The 6,483-nt window shown below is 39.3% G+C and overlaps 1 non-coding gene across 1 annotated transcript; it reads left to right on the top strand.

Moving 5' to 3' along the window:
- Positions 1 to 5,348: 5,348 nt before the first annotated feature.
- LOC130018191 (U6 spliceosomal RNA) lies at positions 5,349 to 5,454 on the top strand. The gene has a single exon (XR_008791496.1). It is a non-coding gene; the product is annotated as a U6 spliceosomal RNA (small nuclear RNA).
- Positions 5,455 to 6,483: the final 1,029 nt, after the last annotated feature.

Consider the following 6,483-nt stretch of genomic DNA (forward strand, 5'->3'; position numbering starts at 1 on the left):
TTATCATGTTGTGTAAGGAGCCCTGCTTTTGTGCTTTCAAAAAGAAAAACCACACATTCTCAGGTGTCAGGGCTATCTATTTAATTTCCCTCACCCTAAGTGCATTGCCCTTATGAGTTCAGGACTTGGATACCTAATTCTTCACAACCAACAGCTTGTTCAGGCCAAGAGAAAAGTGGTCGTTCTTATCAGATTTTCTGAATGATGCCAAGTATGAAATCAGCAATTCTATCACAAAGTTCCACTCTGGACCTCAGGATCCAGTATTAAACCTTGGGAGTGGCTTAAATCCAAGCAAGCAAGGCCTTGAGGAATTTTGGCTGAAAAACTCCTTTGGTTGAAACTAAGATGGACTTGGTACTTTTCAGGGTGACAGTAAGTGCAACTTTTAAAACTCGTTTTAAAGATTATTTCTTATTTGGGGGAAGGGAATAAATTTCTTGCACTCATTTTCATGTTGTATAGAGCACTGCCCATGAGTTCTCTGTGGTCATTTCTGAAACATAAGCCTGGGAGTTTTTCATTCTGGTTCTGCTGCGTTTGACCACTCTTGTGTTGGGTGCTACATTTCAGTTGATGTCTTCCAGTAGGGCTTTATGGTGATTTCAAAGGAATTCTCAGGCAACTTGGTTAAACATAAAGAACCCAATGTTCAGCAGAAATGTCACTGTCAGTTCACCAGATTTAACTTCTCAGGGACATCGAACACTTTGGGAGATGATCCTAGAAGTACTGGCCTCTTTCTGGAGGGTCACAGAGATCCCTTACTCCATTCCTGACAAGTAAACTCCAGGCAGTATGTAGAGGGTTAATTACACCACATTCATAAAGGCTACATTCCACATATTCAGAGCCATTCCATTGGGTTTGGGTTGAAGTTTGCGTTTTTTTTTCCCAAACCCAGTACTTTATGATTTGATCAAGATAATTAATGATTAGATTAAAATTTAACCATCCATAGTGTGCTTCCTGTTTCTGCCACTGTTCTTCTTGTAGTGTTTAAAATAAACTCTTAATTTGTCAGAATTTACCCATCACTCAAAATTTCCTCTCCGTTTCCCCAACTGAGCCTGCTTGTCCAGCACTTAAAATGCTGTGTTTTATTCCTGTTTTAATTCTCGATGACAGTCAGAATTGTCATCTGAAAACGGTTAGTAACTTATGCTAATCCCTTCTGTAAATGCAAACAAGTCATTTTTCAAAGTCACTTAGAGGGCGATGTCAAAGTTCGTTATGCTGTTTCATTCCTGGCAGATTATCACAGGACCCAGGGATCTGTAGGTGTACTGCTATCCAGTATAATGGCAACAAATGTTCTTTCTATATGCACAGTATATCCAGACTTTCAATTTGAGTTGTGGTGGGTTCCAGAAACATAAAACATGTAGTAGAGATCTGGATGATATTGATTTTGTTCCAAGATATCTTCTGACATGAATGTTTTTGAGTTTGCTTTCACTCAGCCTCAAGTAGCTACTTTCAAATAGGATTTACAAACTTCTGAACATGAAACCTCCATCAAGCTACTCTGAGCCACCACCTCACTTACTTTTTATAATTAGAACAAATAGTAGAACTTTTTGTGGTGCTACATTCTCAAGTTTCCTAAATTCATTCCCTGCTACTCTGATCTACTTTCCCAACTTTCCTAAATTCATTCTCCATCACTTCAACCTGAATTAATAAAATGTCACCCAGGGACTCAGACCAAAGACATTACATTCATTTTTAAGCTTTTTTCCTTTTCATTTTTGGTTTAAACAAATCATCATCAGATACAGTTACAAACTTTCATGATTATGTTTCAACCAAACAATTTTCGAGTACCCATCCCTCCACCAGTGCCCATTCTCCATCACCGATGTTCCCATGTCCTTCCTGCCACCCCCACCCATTCCTACCCCCTGCCTCTGTAGCAGAGACATTCCCTCTTACTCTTTTTCTCCTTTTGGATGTTATAGTTTGCAATATAGGCACTAAGCGACCATCATGTTTGGTCCATAGTCTACTTTCAGCACGCATCTATCATCCAGAGCAATCCCTCCAACCATCATTTAGTTAGTGGTCTCTTCTCCATCTCAGCTGCCTTTCCCCCGCCACACATGAGATGGGCTTCCAAGCCATGGAACGCTCCTTCTGGCCCTTATCTCTACTATCTTTGGGTGTTATTCTCCTATTATGTTACTTTGTATTCCACAAATGTCATTCTTAAGCTTTGTATTAACAATTCTCAAAATTCCTTACTTGTATTTGGGTTCAAACTTCCCTGGACTTTCTAAACTATTATCTTAATTTCCCCATCAGTATTCACCTTGACCTTAAAAAACACACAGAAGGAAATTTTACTGCAATCTTGTACTACGATAAAGTCCCCCCTACACACCTAAACCAACCCCCCCCACAAAAAAAAAAAAACTTTGACCAGTTCTGCTCCACCACATGATTCTGATATATACATATATACAGAAAGGGGCACCTTTAATTTTTAATAACACGATTAAGTCTGATCAAGCTAATTGTTGTATTTTGTTTTAGAAGTCCAGGATTTTCTTTCTGATTGTTCAATGGATTTTTGTTAATGTTTAGAAGAATCACTTAATTTCCATATTAGAGGAAATGTCAGTAGCAATTCTAAGGAGTCATGCTTTGGGAAGTTTTATAAGATGTACTGGTTTTATATAAAAATGACAGTCGCATACAGACATAAATGTTGTGGATAAGGTGAGATATGAATGTGCGCATACAGATGTACATCTATCTACATGCATAAATGACAGATAATTATTCAGAAAGTACCCAAATTGACACTATGTCCTAAAACCTTTTGAATTTCCTGAAATTCTCACTTGCTTAGCATTTTATTTAGCTATAGAGAAAACATTGACTTCAAAACCCGTAAAACAATAAGTCAGAGTAACCACTTCTATCAAAAATATTAAGTGCTGCTTCTTTCCTCCACATTTATCAAAATTACTCTAAGTCTTGTCAGTCTAAAGATTTAGACTAAATCTGAAAAATTACTCTAAAGAGTAGAAGAATAGATATATTCTGCTTCTGCTATAATAAAGATAAAATGAGGTTTGACCTAGCCAGTAAAATTGGAATCCAAGGGGATAAGTAAACTTTCTGAATTAGAATTCAGATGGGACTTTACGGTCTAGTTACTCTTTTCTCAGTTCTAGTTACTGGACCAAAGATGGGGGTATTTATTGATGGCATCCAAATGTCTCTCCTTTGCCAAACACAATATTTTGTCCAATGTGGTGGCTGTGAATTGTGTCCTTTGTACTGAGGGGTTTTATTTCATTCCCAAGCCAGATATTTTTTCTGGAAAAAAAAAACAGAGTAGAATGAATGCTATTGAAACACAGAAGTAGTTGTCAGCATTCTGTGGAAACTATCTCTAAAACACACAGTGAAAATGTTGTCTGTACTGCCTCTTAGTGCTCTCCTTTAGAAAGATCAGTTAAATCTGATGATAGAAAAGACTCAGTTAAAGGACTGAGTCCTGGAGTGCTGTAACTTATGCCATTTGGTTGAGCATTTTGGTTCATATCTCAAAGTGGCAGGGGGAAGGGGACAATGCTCTTGAAGGATAGAAGGACCATTGTCTTGAACTTTTCTAAGTTCACATAAACTAAACAATTCTGGAGGCCGGAGGGACTTTAAGCGCTGAGTTGAACAACTTTTGTCTGAAATTGTGATATGCCACAAGCCCCTGAACCTCCTCTATGTCTGAGCAAGCAAGAGGCCTAGAGTCTCCTATAGGAGTTTGTAGGATAACATTGGTTTGTCCTTTCTGCCTTGCCACAGGGAGCTTCGGTTTATTAGGTAACTTTCATCACAGTGCTCCCAAGGCACTCCCATTCCTCTGCGTTTATCTGTAAACTCTTTCTTTGTGTTCTGCTTTCCCAACTGATCAATCACCTTAATCTCCTAATCAGACTTTGTTTACTTGAAAATATTGCTTTTCTCTTCTCCTTATGTCTTTTGCATAGTGAATTCAGAGCAAAGTCCTTTTTGTATAGACACAGGAAGACAGTTAATGCTATCCTTTTGTAACTTGGGAGTTAATTGACTCAGAATAATATTCACTCCAGAGCTTACTTAGCATTCACTCATGTGTTTGCTCGACTTAAACTTCAATTGCCTCACTTCCTAGCATCCCAACAACAGCATCCCAGTGAAAGACTGGATGGACCAGGGGCAAGCTGTGAGCTACCCTGGCATCGAAATGGGCCAAGGCCAAGCACCATAATACTTAACTATAAGTTAAGAACATGGTCACAGACAAATTCTGTCATGATCCAAAAGGTAACAACTAGATTATGACCCTGCTAGGGTTAGGAAATATTAATCTGGCCTGAGCACTGTAGTCTGATATCTATGGCAAGATGTCCCCAGGAGAGGCACCTGACAAGCTTAATGTCTCCTACTATGTCCACACAATATGACTAATATTAAGAAGTAGAATTAATATGAATGTTTAAATGGTTTTTGGACTAAGGAAAGGAGAAAAACCCCTAGGTGGTATTTCCCTACTTGAGCAGATCTCCTGGCTGCAGGCAATCAGGAAGGGCTTTGATATGTTGATTGTGCTACCAGACCTTGGTGTGGTTGCTACCACAACTTGCTGAAGACAGCAAGTCATTGAGTTGGAGCACTAAGAGACTATCAAAGGAGACAGGAGGAGACGGGAATGAAGGGCAGGGTGAGTCTGGAATGGGGAGCTTAGTGAGACTGGAACAGGCTCTTGGGGAGAATGGAATAAATGGCAACTGATCACCAACGAGCCTCTACCTCCTTTCCTCCTTCATCCGCCCATGGCATCAGCCATCCCTGGTGGGGAAGTGGCCTAAGACCACCAAACACAGGTAGCAAGAGAGAGATGCGGGCTTTGTATTTGTTTCATGAATACACAGGAGTTTACAGATGTTCCACCTCTGCAAGCTTTATACGTGTGTGCCCTTCCACACTCACCCATCAGTATCAGTCCTAAAGCTGACGGTGGTCTCAGTGTCCAACCTGGTAGATGCACTTGTTTTATGTATTAAAAAAGTCTTCTTGGGGACCAGAATGATAATACAGTGGGGAGGGTCTCTGCTGTGCATGCAGCCAATCTGGATTCAGTCCCCAGCATCCCATATGGTCCCCTATGCACTGCCAGGAGTAATTTCTGAGTGCAGAGCCAGGAAACACCCCTGTGCATTGAGGGGTGTGACCAAAAAAGCCAAAAAAGAGAAAAAAAGACTTTTTATTTTTTATTTTTTCTATGAAAATATTTTAGACACCATGGTTTACAAAACTTTTTATGACAGGGATCCATGCATAAGAAATTCCAAACTCTCGTGCTCGCTTCAGCAGCACATATATGAAAATTGGAACAACACAGAGAAGATTAGCATGACCCCTGCGCAAGGATGACATGTAATTAGTGAAGCGTTCCATATTTTTTGTATAATTTAAATCCAAGCACAAAATTTGTAAGTCTACAACTTTACCTCATGGTGTCTCACTAATAAAAAAAAAAAAAGAAATTCCAAACTCTCTGCCAGAGTGCTCGCTTCCATCCACCATTATTCCAGACTCCCTCCTGCACCCCTCACACCACCACCTTTTATTCCCTCTAAGGTGAACTTCCTACTGAAGACCCATTCTCCATTTCTGTTGCCTTTGGGCCTTGGTTACTCCCCAACTATGTTTCTTTATATCTTACAAATGATAAAGATTATTCTGTGTCGGTCCCTCTCCTTCTCACTAACTCCACTCAGCATGATACACTCCAGGTCAGCTTCCATAGCAGCAAATCGCATGATTTCATCTTTTCTTAAAGTCAAGTGATACTCCATTGTGTATTGGCACCATAGTTTATTTATTTGGTTATCTATTCTTGGTCCCTTGGGTTATTTCCAGATTGGAGCTATAGTGAATAGTGCTGCAATGAACACAGGCGTGCAAAAGCATATATGAAAAGAATTTGGGGCTCTCGTCAAACCTCATGTCAAGAATGAGGTTTCTGCTTTATTCGGAAGCTCAATTTTTAGTTTCTTAAAAAATGTCGATATTATTTTCTAAAATGGCTAGATTAGTTGACATTCCCATGAGCAGAAAATGAGGATACTTTTTTTTTTTTGTAAAGAACAAAAACAACACTGGTTGTTTTTGTTCTTTACAAAACTTGCCAGTTTCACTGGTATGAAATGATATCTCCTTGTTGCTTTTGATTTATTGCCCTGATGATAAGTGGTGCAGATCATTTTTTTAAAATATCTTATGTTTATCTGAGTGTCTCCTTTGAGGACGTTTCTATTATTCTCCTCCCCACCCACCACATGCTGACTTTTTTAATGAAGTCAGTTGTTTTCGATAGTTATTCATCATTAGCAGTTAGAGACAAAACATAAAACAGACCCAATTCCCGCTCTCAGTCATTGAAATCATGATTGTATTGTTCGAGGCACTGGGTATAGGGCTGCAAAGGAG

The sequence above is a fragment of the Sorex fumeus genome, unplaced genomic scaffold (genome assembly GCF_029834395.1).
Source record: "Sorex fumeus unplaced genomic scaffold, SorFum_2.1 ptg000240l, whole genome shotgun sequence".
In the NCBI taxonomy this organism is placed as follows: domain Eukaryota; kingdom Metazoa; phylum Chordata; class Mammalia; order Eulipotyphla; family Soricidae; genus Sorex; species Sorex fumeus.